This window comes from Marmota monax, unplaced genomic scaffold (assembly GCF_021218885.2).
Source record: "Marmota monax isolate L192 unplaced genomic scaffold, Marmota_monax_Labrador192_F-V1.1 WCK01_AAM20220418_F8-fsc00111, whole genome shotgun sequence".
NCBI classification, from domain to species: Eukaryota; Metazoa; Chordata; class Mammalia; order Rodentia; family Sciuridae; genus Marmota; species Marmota monax.
The window spans coordinates 3291654-3306549 of NW_026695067.1; the positions used below are offsets into that span (position 1 = coordinate 3291654).

Here is a 14896-nt window from a genome sequence, read left to right on the forward strand (position 1 = left end):
CCCCTCCCTGGCCCTACTTCCGGTCCATCCACCCAGCCTTTTCCAAAAGAACGGATGGTAACAATTACTACTACTGCTGTTTCCATGCACTGAGCCAAGCGCTTGACACCCATCACCTCCTTTATTCTACTCAAAGATTTTTTTTCCCACTCAATAAATACGTGGTTGAGTGCCAAGTACTTAATATACATGGTATCATTTAATGCACACAATGACATTCCTTCCTCCATTAAACAATTATTAGTTGAGCACCTACTACATGTCTGGGTTTGGCAAGTGCTAGAAATACTTTGGCCAACAGGACCCGAACCTCTGCTCTGCTCTGGTAAAACCCACCATGAAGGAAGCCAAGAGTCAGTGACAGGGCAAGTCCAAGGAACAGACTGCCACCGCTGAGCTGGGCCAGAGAGGAGGTCAGGCAGGTCAGAGGAAGCCTGGAGGGGTACAGGGTGGGTGGGGATTCTGCTGACAGCTGGAGCTCCTTGAGGACCCAAGCTCGTCCCATCTCTCTGTGTCCAGGGCAGGGTGCACAATGCTCTCCAGCCTCAAGTGACCTGAGCCAGCTGTGAGCCCAGGGCTGATCTCTGCCATTAGCCATGCTACACCTTCAAGGGACTCTCCCTCCCACTAGGCCTCAATTTCCTTCTCTGTAAAACGGGAGTAAACCTACCCCTGTCTGTCTTAGGGGTTAGCCTCACAGAGGGCTTTGAATGGCAAGGGCTCAGTACAGTGAGTTCTTCCATGATCACTACCGCCTTGACCGCTGCTCTGCTGTGACCCACCTCACCTGCAGAGCCTGTCCCAGAGAAGAGCTGAAGTCCTGCAAAGCTGCAGGGACAGGAAAGATGATAAGGCCTGTACTCACGGGGTGCCCTGGAAGGAGACTGGCTCTGGTGATCCAGAGAGGGAGGGAGCACCCCAACAGGCCCTCAGGGTGCTTCCTGGAGGAAAGGCCAGGACTTGAGCTGTCTCCATCTGGCCCCTCTCTGATCCCTTGGCCTGGTCCTCAGCCCCTTCCCATGGGATCATGGGTGACTCCAGCGCCAGAGCCCATGCTGTAGGGAAGGGGCATGTTAAACACACTGGCCTTTGTTCAGCCAGCCCCCCTGGCTCCTGGGCCCTGGCAGAGGTGGTGGAAGAAGGTGCCGCCCTTCTACGGGCCGCATGGCTGGACAGTGGGGTGTATGTGCCCAAGTTTAACAAGACCCGAGACAATGCCAAGGTAAGATGCCAACCAGAGAACACGAAGCCACCAACATGTCCCCACTGTGTGCCGGGCACCCTGCTCTATCATCTCCCCAAGCCCAACTGCTACCCTTGCACACAGCGGGTGCAGTCATGCCTCATTCTTCAGAGGAGGTGGCTTGAGACCCAGAGAAGTGGGCTGTATCTTACCCAAGTCACAATGCCTGCAAGTGGCAGGCTAGAACACAGAGCTATGTGATTCCAAGGACTTTCCAGGACGACCCTGCTGGGGGCAGAGGACCCAGGAGACAGTGTCCCTGGAAAATCCCAACCTTGCCCCTCTTGTCCCTTCCTGTCACCCCAATGCTCCCCACACCCCTAGGTCCCCCACAGGCTCCTGCCACTCAGTCAGCGCCAGGAGCCTGACAGTAAAGACTCATACTAAGAGTCAGCAGCTGGGCTAATTAGCAGAGGCTCCATCCTTTCCTCAGTGAGGACATTATTTCATTATCCAAAGCCAAACACAGCCCCATGGTGTCCAGCAAATGGGCTCAGGAGGCAGCAAAAGAACACAAATCAATGGGCAGCAAGAGGCCTGCTCTGGCCCAGTCTCCCCATGGGGCTTTGGGGCTCTGTCCCATCTTTTGGACAAATACTGGGGAAGAGAAAGGCAGCAGTGCTGGACGGGAAAGGCCACAGGCTGAGCGATAAGGCACAGAGCCCCCTGGACAGCCACGCCACTGTCACTTCCAGACGAAATCCACTGACCCCAGGTAAGGGGAGGAAGGGGAGGCAGGGGGTGGGATTCGGGCGCCAGGCCAGGCTGCAACACCAGAGACCTGAGCTGGACAGTCCCCTGGTGTCCACTTGGGGACCAGCCATGTGCCCACGGAGCTGGGACCTGCCCTCAGCGGGCACGGCCTACCTCCCCATACTCCACGCTGCCAGCTGCCCTTCACCCACCAGGCTCGCCCTCACCCCCACGCAGGCCAAGCCTCACTTAGCCTCCTCTCTGGTGACCATGCGATCCCCCCCTTTCTGCCTCTCCAGGCTTGGTGCCACCTCCTCCGAGGGGACTTCCTCACCGTCCATCCCACAGAAGCCTGCCCTGCCTCACGCCTCATAGAATCAAGCCACGTGCCGCAGCGTTCGCCACGCCCTGCTCTCACTGGGTTGTGGTGTGGTTTTTTGGTCCCGGGTGCTGAGAGAACAGAGATCTGATGCCCCATCTCTCCTCCATCCGTGAGCTGGGTACAGAAATGGGCACAGGGTAGGTGTTTGCTGGGTATGTTGGCTCAGCGCGAGGGAGTCTTCTAAAGTTCCCACGGGCTGCAGTGGGGGTTCAGAGACCAGGGTTAGAGTTCAGCTCTAAAGCTGAGCTTCTGGGTGCCCCTGGATGTCACTGGTGTTCTCTTGGCCCCAGTTAGCGTCCCCACCTGTGGAAGCAGGGCTTGGGTCAGAATGACCTCTGACACCGAGTAAAGCCATGTGATGCCAAGTTCCACTGGAAGGAGCTGCAGGCTCAAGCTGAGCTGGGCGCTGTTTGTGGTGCTGAAATCCAGGGTGGCCCTGCCTGGGCTGGTGGGCACAAAAGATGAACATAGCCACCGAGACAGAGGGCTGGGGGCTGAGAGGAAGGAAGCAGCTGAGAAAGCCAATTTATTTGGATTGCTGATTCTGGGCACTGCCAGGGACCATGGGCATGGGGGCCACTCTGGTGGAGGAGGTTCGGCCTCAGCCATTAGGAAACTAACAGCCTCGCCAAGGCCGAGAGACACCCTGAGAACCCAGTCTGATGGAGGAGGGGTCTGGAAGCAGATACACACCACGTGTGCACACACAAACACACACACTCACAACATTCATGTAAACAACATGTGGCCAAGCCTCACAGGTATGGAGCTTGCAACCCAAAGAAAGGGCATCGCCACACTGGATTCTCCCCATAACCGAGGCACGGGGCACCCCATGGACCCACTTAACACAGGGGGCAGTGAAACTCCATTCCCAGGGGCTCCTCCCCTTCAACCTGTGAAAGGCCACTGCCCAGTCCCCGCCTCTCTGAGGGATCAGGCTTTGTTATGAAAAAGCCAGTGACCAGCCCAGAGCTGGGAAAGCCACTGGGAGAGAGAGGGAAGAGAAAAGAGAAGAAGAAACAAGGGAGACAGGAAAGAGGAAGGGAAGGAGGAGGGAGGAAGTGGGGAGGGAGGGAAGAAGGAAAGTCACAGCTACTGAGCTGACCTTGGCGGGGCTCTGCACTGGCCGGGCCACAGTCTGCTCCTAGACCCTGTCTCCAGCAGCAGCTCCCTGATCACAGGTGATAACAATCCCTCTGACTTGCATGTCACCGAGCACCCCTCAGCCTGAGATCACCAAGTGCTTTGCCAACATTAGTTAGTTCATTAGGTGCACCCCCCTCCTTGGGGCAGGGCAGCAGGCGGCTCTGTCCAGCGCAGCTCAGCTGGGTGTGGAGTACGCAGCAGGCCTGTGCTGTGTGGGCCGTGCAGGGAGTCCTGGGGGAGTCCTCCATAAAAGAAGAGCCTGCAGAGTCCAGTCCATAATCCAGTCCCAGTGCCACCTCCTGCTCCTGGACTCTGCCTCTGGCTGGGTCCCTCAGAAGTCAGGGCTGAGTCTCTGTGCCTCACAGTACAGCCACCCTGCCTGGCCAGGCCAAGGCTACTCAGTGGGGCAGAATATGGTCTAGCCCAGCTCCGCCCTCAGCCACTGGGAACTCAGGAAACTCACAAGCTTCCATAAACAGTCTCTTTGCCTGTAAGTGGGGCCTGGGGTCTCCAGCTCCCATGGTGGCTGTGAAGCTTGACTCAGACAAAGTGAATGGGACAGGGTCAGCCCTGGCCAGGGCTGTGCACAAGAAAGGAGACCAGGTCACATGCAGATATTCAAACTCTCCTTACTTGAGGCCAAACCCTTCCTTCTAGGACCAGCCATGGGCAATAGCCAGGTCCCCACTCAGTCCCCTTCAGGAGCATAGAGATGCCCCTGGGTTCAAAGCATTCTCAGTTCTGCCCCTAATCCCCAACCCTGGTTGGGTCCCATACTGACCTAGGGGAAGGGTGATCCCTGGATCCCCCCCCCCAGGGATCCAGTGGGGAAGCAGGAAGCCCCCCAGAAGGCCAGGCTCAGAATCTCATTCAGAAGAGGGAATTCGTATCAGCAGGCTCTAGCCCCAAAACTTGCAGAGAGAACCAAATCCAAACTCATCTTCACCAGATTCTCCTGGTAAAGATGGGGAAACTGAGGCAGGAGTCAGCCTGAAATCCAGCACTAATACCACCATTTATTTGTACCATCACCTTCAGCAAGTCAACATGTCCCTCAGCCACCTGTAAGTGGGCCCTGGGATCTCCATAAAAAATATACCAATCCCCTTGGGTATGTGCAAAATGGCAGCCACAGTGCTGCTACACTGCTGGGGATCAACATCTGGAGCTGCTACTACTATGTTACAGCTACACTTTCTGTTCCATAGTTTCCCAGAGGTCATGTGAAAAATTCCCTGACTGGTTTCATTGCACATATATTTACTGAGCATCTGTTATATGCTGGGCACTCTGTGGCCACCTGGCCAGATCCTCTCCTCTGTAAGGACCTTCTGTACCGGCTGGTTGGCTTCCTCCATGCCTCTTCCATGCTCCCTTCCTGGTCCCATGCATTCGCCCTCTCTGGTTCCTCCACTTAGGTGGCCCTCCACATTCCCCTCTGTAAAGCCAAATCTCCTTTCAGTCTTCCAAGGCCTGCTCCAGTCCTCCTCTTCCAGGAAGCGTTCTCTGATAGCTCCAGTGTGACTTGACACTTAACTGCTTCCCGGTTCCTCATCCTAATGCTGAGTTGGAACTGGGGAATCTCCTCCAGGACTAGGACCAGGTCTCTTCACCATCCTGTAATGACAGTGTAGCTGAGCAAAGCCTCGCTAGAAGGGTTCTGAGCTTGTCTAGGACAGGGCTAGGGAAGTGGAACCTCAGCTACAAGGACATGCAGGTCCTTGTACATGCAAAAGGGCCAGAGCAGCCCCAGGCTAGACCCTACTCCACAGGTTAGACCCTGCTCCCCTGACCTGCCTTATTCTCTGAAGGGTCCCATCTCTGCATCGCTCCTCATGTGAGGGCAGCAAATAGCCCTTCATGTGTGGACAATGCTTGACAGTCATGGAGCCAGTAGTCTCATTAGGTCCACAAGGAACACAGGGCCACGGAGCTAAGATACTTTGACACTCATGTTCACAACCTAACACACAGCAACACAATCAGGCATGAATTGTCACAAACATATTTGCAATAAAATACAGTAATGCTCAGGTGTGTGTGTGGGGGGCACACCTGTAATCCCAACTACTCTGGAGGCTGAGGCAGAAGGATAGCAAGTTCAAGGCCAGCCTGAACAATTTAGTGAGCTCCTGTCTCAAAATAAAATAAAAAAGACTGTGGATGTAGTTCAGTGGTGGAGCACTTGCTTAGCATGTGCGAGGCCCTGAGTTCAATCCCCAGTACTGCTAAATAAATAAATAAATCCCAGTGACACTGGTGGACAAATGCTCACATACACTCCACAATACATATACTGACACACAACCCACATACACAGACTCCTGCATGCAAAGTAATAAACACACACACACACACACACACACACACACACCATCAAGAGAAGGCCAAGGGGCTGGGATTGTGGCTCAGCGGTAGAGCGGTCGCCTAGCACGGGCGGGACCTGCGTTCAATCCTCAGCACCACATAAAAATAAAGGCATTGTGTTGTGTCCATCTACACCTAAAAATAAATTTTGAGAGAGAGAGAGAGAGAAAGCCAAGCCAGAGAGAGAACCCAGGGTCAGCAGCCCTGGTCTGTGAGGAAGGGAACACCCCAATGTTTCCCTCCATCTGGGCCCCTCGCTGCCTGGCTCTCCCTTACTCCTTCCGCACACTCACCGCTGATTTAAGAGCCCTGTGTCAACCTGTGAACCTGGAAGAATCACAAAAGTGCCTCTGAAGGAGCACAGCCTTAGGGGAACAGCCCTCCCCTTCCCCATCCCACTCACCCCTCCTCCCCGAGGGCACTGGACACCTCCACGTGTGTACACACCTGCAATATGCCACTGCCCAGCGTGCTCACAAGCACTGCCACACACACACAGCCGTGCCATGCGCCCAGTCCCCCTGTGCTGTGTAGGTCTCCCCATCCATACAGACCCCCGCCCCTGCAGCCCAAGGGACAGGGGTAGGAGCCATAGGACATGAAACCCAAGCTCGGGAGGGTGTTCCACAGCTCTTAGGAAGGTGAGGTGCTCGGTGGCCTGCCACCTCGGTCACTGGCCAAGCCACCTCACGTCCTTTTTCAGGGTCATATCCCCGGGGAGGCCCCCCTAGCTCCTCGGGAACCACCTTGGTGTGATGTTTGGCTCTATGTCTCTGAGAAGGGTCTTCGTGGGCAGTCTTTCTCAGGGGTCCTGGCTATGATCTGACAAGACAGGATGTCCAAGCCCCCAGGACAAGAGAGGCCAGGACTCATCACTCACTGACACTGACCCAGGGACACAGCATCCTGGGGTGAGGAGATCTGGTCAGCCAGAGCAACACTGAGGTGATGGTGACAGCCCCGGCCCGCCTCATAGGTGGTGGCCGGCCCTGGCAGACCTCGCGGGGAGCTGTGTGCGTGTCAGCTTTGTGCCTCAGTTTCTTCAACGCAGTGGGGATATTGCGAACACCTAGTCGAGGTGGGTGCAAGGGTCTCATGGTTCGTTTGTTTTTCCTGCCGAGTTCTACTCCCTCCCTGGATCCTGAGTCACAAGAGTTGTCACCTCAGGTCCCAGAGAAGAGAGAACAGGGTGTAGAGACCGGGTAAAGAGGCAGCAAGGGGTGGAGGTTGCTCTAAGAGACAGAAGGAGAGGAGGAGAAGGCAAGAGGCCACGGACCTGGCCCAGGCTGGAGCTGGCTGGAAGTCCCCAGAGCCAGGAGCTCTGGCACAGGCTCCAGGCCCCAGGTCCCAGTAAGGAGCCCAACCTCCAGCTCATTAGCCAAGACCTGCTCATTAATCACCCCTGGCTGCCTCTCCTGCCTTGGCTCTGTCAGGCCATAATAATATATGAAGAACATTCATTTATTCACCAACTTTCCAATCAGGAAAAGATATATGACGCTGTAGGAATGGATTTATCCTGACACCCAGCTTTCAGCAAAGTGAGGCTAATTTAAACATTTAAGTCAACGCTCGCCCCTCCCATCCCCTCAATTTTTTCTTTAGTGGGAGGAAGGTGAAGACGGAGGGGGTGGGGGAGGCTGAAAGTGTCCCTGCCTACATGGTTTGAGGGTTGGAGGCAAAGCAGAAGAAAAGGGAGCCCAGCAGGGGGTCCCTTTGACCCCTACCCCACCCCCAGCCCTATCGCTGAAATAAAATCGATGTAACAAGTGGGGGCAGAAGAACGTGCACTGGACAGGGGTCAGCATCTGGCTCCACCTCTGACTGTGCACGTCTGGGCAGGGCCACTGCTGTCGCTGGGCCTCCATTTCCTCATCTGTAAAGACCCTAGCAAACAACGAGATCCAGGCCTCTCAGCTTCCAAAGCTGTTTTTTTTTTTTTTCCTTTTTTTGTCCAACGTAGGTACCTCCTCCCACCTGCATGCTGAGAGGAAAGCAGCAGGACGGCCACTCTGCAAGAGAGACACAGTGGCCGGCCGGAGGAGGCCAGACCGCCAGGGCAGTCCCAGGGTGCTTCACCACGGAGGCCAGGCTTGAGTCTGGCCAAGGGGATGGCCCAGCCCCCCGCCCTCCAAGCTGTGGGGCTCGATGCCTGGGCTCCCATCCTGCTCTCCTCTTTGCTCTGTAACCCCTGGCAAGCTTCTTACGCTCTCCACGCCTCAGTTTCCTCATCTGAGAAATGGTTATAGCGAGCTGCCTCCTCCCTGGGCCTCTCAAGAGATCACATGCGGTCACCATCCATGACCGCACTTGGTGCGGAGGAAGAACTTGGGCATCATCAAGGGGGCCAGGAATCAGGAGGGAGAGGCTGGCCTACCCAGATCTCCCCAGTGCTGGTCCCCTCTTCACCCCGGGGCCCGACTGAGGTGTTCCAGGATGGGCTGGACTGTGCACAGTCCCCGGGGAGCCCGCGAGGCCCTCCTCCCAGGCAGCAAGATTTCTCTAGGCTCCAGGATTTCTCTAGGCTCCAGGCTGAGCAAACGGCCCCACCCTCCATGAGTACGAAGTAAAACCAGAGCTTTCTCTGAAGACCTACAGAGCATTTAACAGCCGGGAAGGTAAAGAGAGATGTCCAGGGGGCGGGCACGTGGCCTGTGTAAAGGAACATGTATGTGTCCCTCCCCGCACCAGCCTCTGACCTGAGGTCAGAAACCCCCAGGAGCTCAGCAGCCTCGGGCTTGAGAGCGGGTGATGCAGAGGAGAGGTCCAGCCTGGAGGGAAGTTGCCCAAATGCAAGGCCGGAGGGCAGCTAGGGGCGGGGGGCAGCTGGGCCCCACAAAGCCTGGTAAGCCCCAGACGGCCAGAGCCAGGTGGGCGTGGGGCAAGGGCCACGGGCAAGTGACTCTTCAAGATTAAAAAGGAAGCCAATTTGGGCTGGGGCTGTGGCTCAGCGGTAGAGCGCTCACCTAGCACGTGCAAGGCCCTGGGTTCCATCCTCAGCACCACATAAAAATCAATCAATAAAATTAAGGTAAAGGTATTGTGTCCACTACAAAAAAAATATATGATGCCAATTTTACCAACCTCCCCAGGTGGTCATAAAGAGCAAGGTTGACGTGCCAAGCCCAGTGCCCGGCATGCAGCGGGCACCAGCAAGGGCCCACTCCTCCTGAGGACCATCCCATAATTCCAGAGGTGCAGGGAGCTGAAGGACACTCTGGTCTCGTGCTTGGTGGGGTCCAGGAGGCCACACCAGACGCGACAGCTGGAGCGGGCGACTGGGGAGAGAGATGCCTGCTGACGTGGGGGCGTCGGCATCTCAGTGAATCTTGCTCTAATTGAGCGTCCTATTAAAACACGTCAATGGGCGACACAGCCGTTTTAATAAAAGAGTTCCGGTGTTATTTTTAAAGTCACAACTGAACAAACATGCTGAGCCCCGTGCCCTGGACACAGCCGGGGGAGCAGAGTCCTGCTGCTCACGGGGTGCCAGCCATCGCCCATCCCAGAGGGGGACGTGGCCCAGAAAGTAGCTGCCAGGTCTCGGAGGCCCTGTCTCTGACAGGGCCTGAGTGACAATTCAAAGGAGGCAGCTTCTTTTTCCTCCTTAAAAGGGCGCGTGCAGTGACTCACGCCTGCTTTCTTTCGGCAGCAGCCTGTTCCTGGTTGTCGCTATGCACACCTGACGGCTGGCTCCCTCCTCCGTGGGGAGGGAAGGGGAACGTCCGACAGCCAGGCTGGGTACAAGGGTCATAGAGGTGGGAACCCGCAAGTGAAGGTGTCACTCAGCCCCCACTGGCAGCCTTGGGCCAGGCCCAGCCCCCTGGGCTTCATGCATGTGTGTAGAAGAAGGCTGGGACCAGGCATAGATGCTTCTAGAAGATTAGACTCAGTGGCCAACTTTTACAATTCACATAGAAATCTGGATTTCTGACTTCTCTTGGGAAAACCCCATCTGGCCACCATGGGCCTGCGTTTCCACGTGGTGATGATCATTGTGCTGATGGGTGGCCTCCCATTCCCCACAGACCCTACCAATCTGCCTTGCTCACACCCACCTACTGCCGGACCTCTGGGGAATTGGGGTCTGAGACCCCTGGGACAGAGGCTCACGGGGGGCCTCCAGTTCTGAGGTTCCAAATCTCTAAATCTGCACTGAGGGCCCCGTGTGGAGCCTGGGGCTGGGGCAAGGGGACACAGAAAGAAGTGGTCCATCCTGGGGGAGGAAGAGGGGTGGTGCTAACAGGACACCCAACTAAGGCCCCAACTAGGACTACAGCTAGAAACACCCAATGATGAAGGAAACTGTAAAAGGTTTGATTTTGCTGTTAACCGACATCCATTTTTAAATTCAAGCCATTCTATTAAACCAAAATTTTGCGCCGATGCAAAGGGTGGAGCACTGCAGGGACCAGCCACCAAGCTGTGAAGGATGAGGCCACAGGCAGAGGACCACCTGCAGTCAGAGGCTGTCCCAGCGGCCTTGCTGACACACAGGAGCCACGACGGAGGATCCCTGTTTTCATACCTGGGTTGCAGTAGCCGGTTTCGAGGTTGCAGTGTAATTGTGCAAATACACATAATGGGCTAAAAGCTTTTTCTGCCATGATTGCGCACTTTCAAGTTAAGATGTCTAGACTCTAGAAATGCCATCAATCTGGTCCAGGTCAGGTACAGCACATTCCAGGTAAATAATCTTCCGCTGTAATTAAATGCTCGAAGGAAAGCGTTCAATAGTTTTCAGAGGGAAGGGCACGGAGGGCTCGGGAGTCCCGCAGCTCCCTGGCTTCAGGGGCCTGGAGGGCGGGGGTCCACTTACTCTGCCTGGAGTCCTCCTGCCCAAGATTTCCCCCAAGACAGTGGTGTCAGAGGAGATGACCCAGAGAAGCCACCAAGGCCCTGCCACAGACCCAGCACCTAGGGCCTCCAGGCTGTCACCTGGTCTCATGGAGCCTCATTTGTCCCATCCATAAAGTGGACCTGAGTGCCAGAGGGGGCCTGGCCTGCAGCCTATTCTCCTAAGGAAAGGCTCAAGGCAACTGAGACTCAGGTGGTGTGCCTCATGGCTGGGCGACTCTAAACCAGGCTCTGACTCTCTCCACCTATAAGTGGGGCTTTGTGCCCTCTGGGGTCTTCCAAGTCCTGGAGCTTAATGACCACCCCTGAATTCACCCTGGCAGCTTTGACTACAACCAGAGCAACCTGAGGCCTCCAGGCACCTGGGGGAGGAAGAGGACAGGCAGAGGGCTGGGAGAGCACTAGGCAGACCCTGCTGGATGAAGGCAGGCGGGCTGAGGGTGAGTAGGGACAGTGGCAGGATAGTGGATGCCGGCCAGTTTGGGGGACCCTGGCTATGGTGGCCAGGACTGGATCGTGGGGTCTCAAGTCACACTGAGCACATCCTCTGCTCAAAAACCCAAGTGCAGGGGCAAAGAAGGGTCTCAGAGCTTCAGAGGAGCAGGCTTTGGGCAAGCCTCCTCCAGGAAGCCTGCCCTGACCTCTTTCCTCCGTAGGTTAAGACAGCCCACATCAATTCCTGACCAGGTCATCAGAATATGGCCAGTACATCAAGTGTGGCCTTGAGAGGCCAGGGGCAGAGTCAGTGCTCTCTACGGAGTCTCCCAGACTCCTATGCTTCAAGGTCAAGACAGTGGATTAGAAGCTAGGGAAAGCAAGACCAGAGGGGGACAGCATGTAGTGAAGCCACACAGTGGACAAGGCTCTGACCTTACGGTCTTTTACCAAGCAGGACCTCTACCTGTACTTCCTGGCTCTTATCTACCATGATCACCTTTCTGCTTTTAACACTCAGTACCCAGGTCCCCTCCTCCACAGAGCCTTCCCTGACATGCCACCCCAAAAGATGCCCCACTTCCTCCTCTGGCCCCTGCTCACCCTCTAGCAGCCCTGCACCCCATGCATCTGCCCCAAGGGGGCCCTGCACTGTTAAGTGGACCATAAACTGGCCTCCCACAGGGTCAGGCACTCCCCAGGGACAGAGGTTGCTCTCTGTTACCCCAGCACCAGACCCAGGATGGTGCCTGGCACATAGTAGATGTTGAAAAGATGTCTAGGAATGCATGAAGGACTGAAGGTGAGGCGCTCCGGGAGAACCACCCAGAAGGGGAGGTGCCTGCACCATCCTCGCCCGGCTGGCGAAAGCTGCAGAATTAAGCACAAGTTATAATTAAGACGGGATGTTTGAAGAGAAACATAATCCCCGTTTCCGTGGGATCCGCGGGCACAACAGTAATTAACGTCTCATTAACATTCGCCTAATTAAGCAGTTTATGAAAGTGTATGGATTTGCATAGCGCCACGCCAAGCTCGCTCAGGCACGTCAAAATTAACCCCTCAGGTGCGGGAGGGCCCAGAAGTAGAAGACCAGCCTGGCCTCAAGAGAAGGGACAAGTGACCAGTCAGCAGAGGCTGGGGACGATGGCCTCACCTACCCTAGACCTAACCTTATCCAGCCCCACCCCACAGGTCCCTGTCTCCCCAGTCACTGGGTCAAGGTCAGCTTCTCAAGAAGGCCCTTTTAAGGGCTGGGGTTGTGGCTCAGTGGTAGAGCGCTTCCCTAGCACGTGTGAGGCCCTGGGTTCGATCCTCAGCACCACATAAAAGTAAATAACTAAAATACAGAACCAATAGAGGACGTTTTAAAACATAGGCCCTTTTATAAGGAAACAAGGGGCACTGATCCCCCCACCAATGGTCCCTAAGTGCAGCGTACTCCTCCACTGTGCTCCTGGGGCCCACTCTTCTCCCACCGTCTCCTTGGAACAGATCTTCCAGCTGAGAGCACATTTGTAGCTTCAGGAGCTTTGACCCTCCTAATGTCACTGGGCCCTGCAGCTCCCTGAGGGCTGCCTCAGCATCCTTCCCAGTCTACCCTGCGGAGATGGGCTCAGAGAGGTCCAGAGACTGCCCAAGGTCACAGAGCCAGAGAGGTAGAATCCAAACCCCTCCCACTTTCCCAGGCAGCAGGACTTTAGAAACAAACACCGCAGCCAGCCACATGCTCTCCACCATGGGAAGCAGCGAGCTGTTCCTTCTCACCTTCCCCTGGACACTAGTTAACCACCTCCCTGGAGTCTCCTCGACTCTGGGCCCAGCCACTGCTGCCGAAGCTGAGCATGAATCAAAGTCACCAGTGACCTCCCCGTGTGGGGAGGCCCCAGTGCTCCAAAAGAGAACAAGGAAAGGGGCCTTTTAGGATAGGGTTAAAGATCAAGTGAAATATTTCCCTCTAAAGCACTTTAAAGCCTCTCGCACGGCTCGCGTGTTAGATGTTGGTTAATTACCACCTTCCGGGACCCCCACTTCCTCTGTGTTCACACCCACCAGTTGTGCACCAGGGATGCCTGTCACCCCTCTGCCCATTCCAAGGGCAAATTGGGACAACTTTTCTCTGTGATAATGAAGCAATATACATCAAGAGCCTTAAAGGTGAGGAATTTAGCTTCATTACAATTTAAATCATCTGTGCAACAAAAGACATCACAAAGGGAAAGACAAGCCACAGACAGACCAGAAGAATAGACCTGCAGCACACCAGGAATGACAAAAAAAGAAAAAGAAAAAGAAATTCTGTTTCCAAGCTATATAAAGAATTCTGCAAATCAATAATTAAAAAAAGAAAAAAAAACCCAGCAAATCACCCACCTGTTTTAAAAGTCAAAGAATAAGAACAGGCAATTGTCGGATGAGCGAGGCTTGCCGACACACAGAGAGTCCTGAGAGACGCCAAGGAGGAGCATGAGAGCCACCTCCCATCGGGGGACACCCAAAGTCAACACTGCCCAGTGTCACACTGGAGCCACAGACCGCGCACACACTGCTGGGGGAAGCGGGAGCTGCTCCAAGCAATCGGAGAAACAGTTGGACCGTATCGTGTGGCCGGCCACCAGGCCACGCCACTCTAAGAGGCCTCCCACAGGCTCACGGAGAGCGTATGTTTCTGAGAGCGCAGAGGAACTCTGTCAATGTCCAACAGCATTGGGACGCACAGCGTGACCACAGCGGATTCCACATGTGCTGGGTTTACCCCCACTCCTTGGCAAAACCCATTACAATAAAGGATCTTTCTTGTACATGTCCATAAGGACCAAGAATGGAAGAAGAGGAAACAGCAACATCATTCTGGAAGCTGGAGAGCAGATGGGTGAGTGGTAATTGATTTGGCAGAGCTGAGGAAGCTGAGTCCTAAGTCCCTGTCCTATTACCTGGCAGAAGGCAGCCCAGGAACAGGCAGCCGGATACCCTGGACGGAGGAAGCAGGGGCTGTGGAAGAAACAGGTGGACCCCAAGGAGCGCCATCCCATCCCCAGCTCCATCCAAGACTGTGTGTGGGAGACCAACCTTACACGTGACTGAGTCACACTCCCCGGCTTGGTGCTGAGGCACTCAGTGTCTCGTGCATGGGTGTGTCTTGCTACAGCCCCATGGGTGAAGCTACGCTCACCTGTTCCTTTGTAATATAACCCCTTGCCTTGTTTAGGATAGAATCTTCCATAGAAGTGCCTTGTGTGTGTCCGCTTCTCTTACTGTGCCCTTGGGTGTGGCCTACCCAGATGTCAATCAACCTGCTGACAGTGGACATCATGAAGATAGACTCAGCCCCCTGAAACCTGACCCCTTGCCTCATTTGAATAGCTTCTCCTCAATAAAAGGGGTCAGCGTGTGTGTGTGTGTGTGTGTGTGTGTGTGTGTGTGTGTGTGTGCTCTCTCTCTCTCTCTCTTTCTACGGACACTTAAGGTCAGAGGAGCCTCATAGCGACCCCAAAGAAAAAGGTATTTGTGTCTCTTGTGTGGTTATTTCGTGCAGCCCAGTCAGCCCAGTTTAACTGGAGTGACCCCTGAGCCTTTTAGTCGCAAGATCAGAAACCCGGCAACTGTGGTTATTTTTTTTCCCTTGGGGAAGATCGAGCTGAGGGTCTCCGGGCTGGAAGACCCCAGGCTACACAGAAGGTGAAGACCATCTAAGGGAGTAGGTGAAAATTTGTACCCTGTAATTTGGGTCAGGACCCCAGCCTTCCCTTCCCACTTGGCCTCCAGAGACT

The 14896-nt window shown here is 55.1% G+C and overlaps 1 protein-coding gene across 2 annotated transcripts in view; it reads right to left on the reverse strand.

Moving 5' to 3' along the window:
- Positions 1 to 14896, reverse strand: part of Lingo1 (leucine rich repeat and Ig domain containing 1) — a 192308-nt gene that overhangs the window by 130133 nt on the left and 47279 nt on the right. The gene's annotated exons all lie outside the window — the stretch shown is intronic.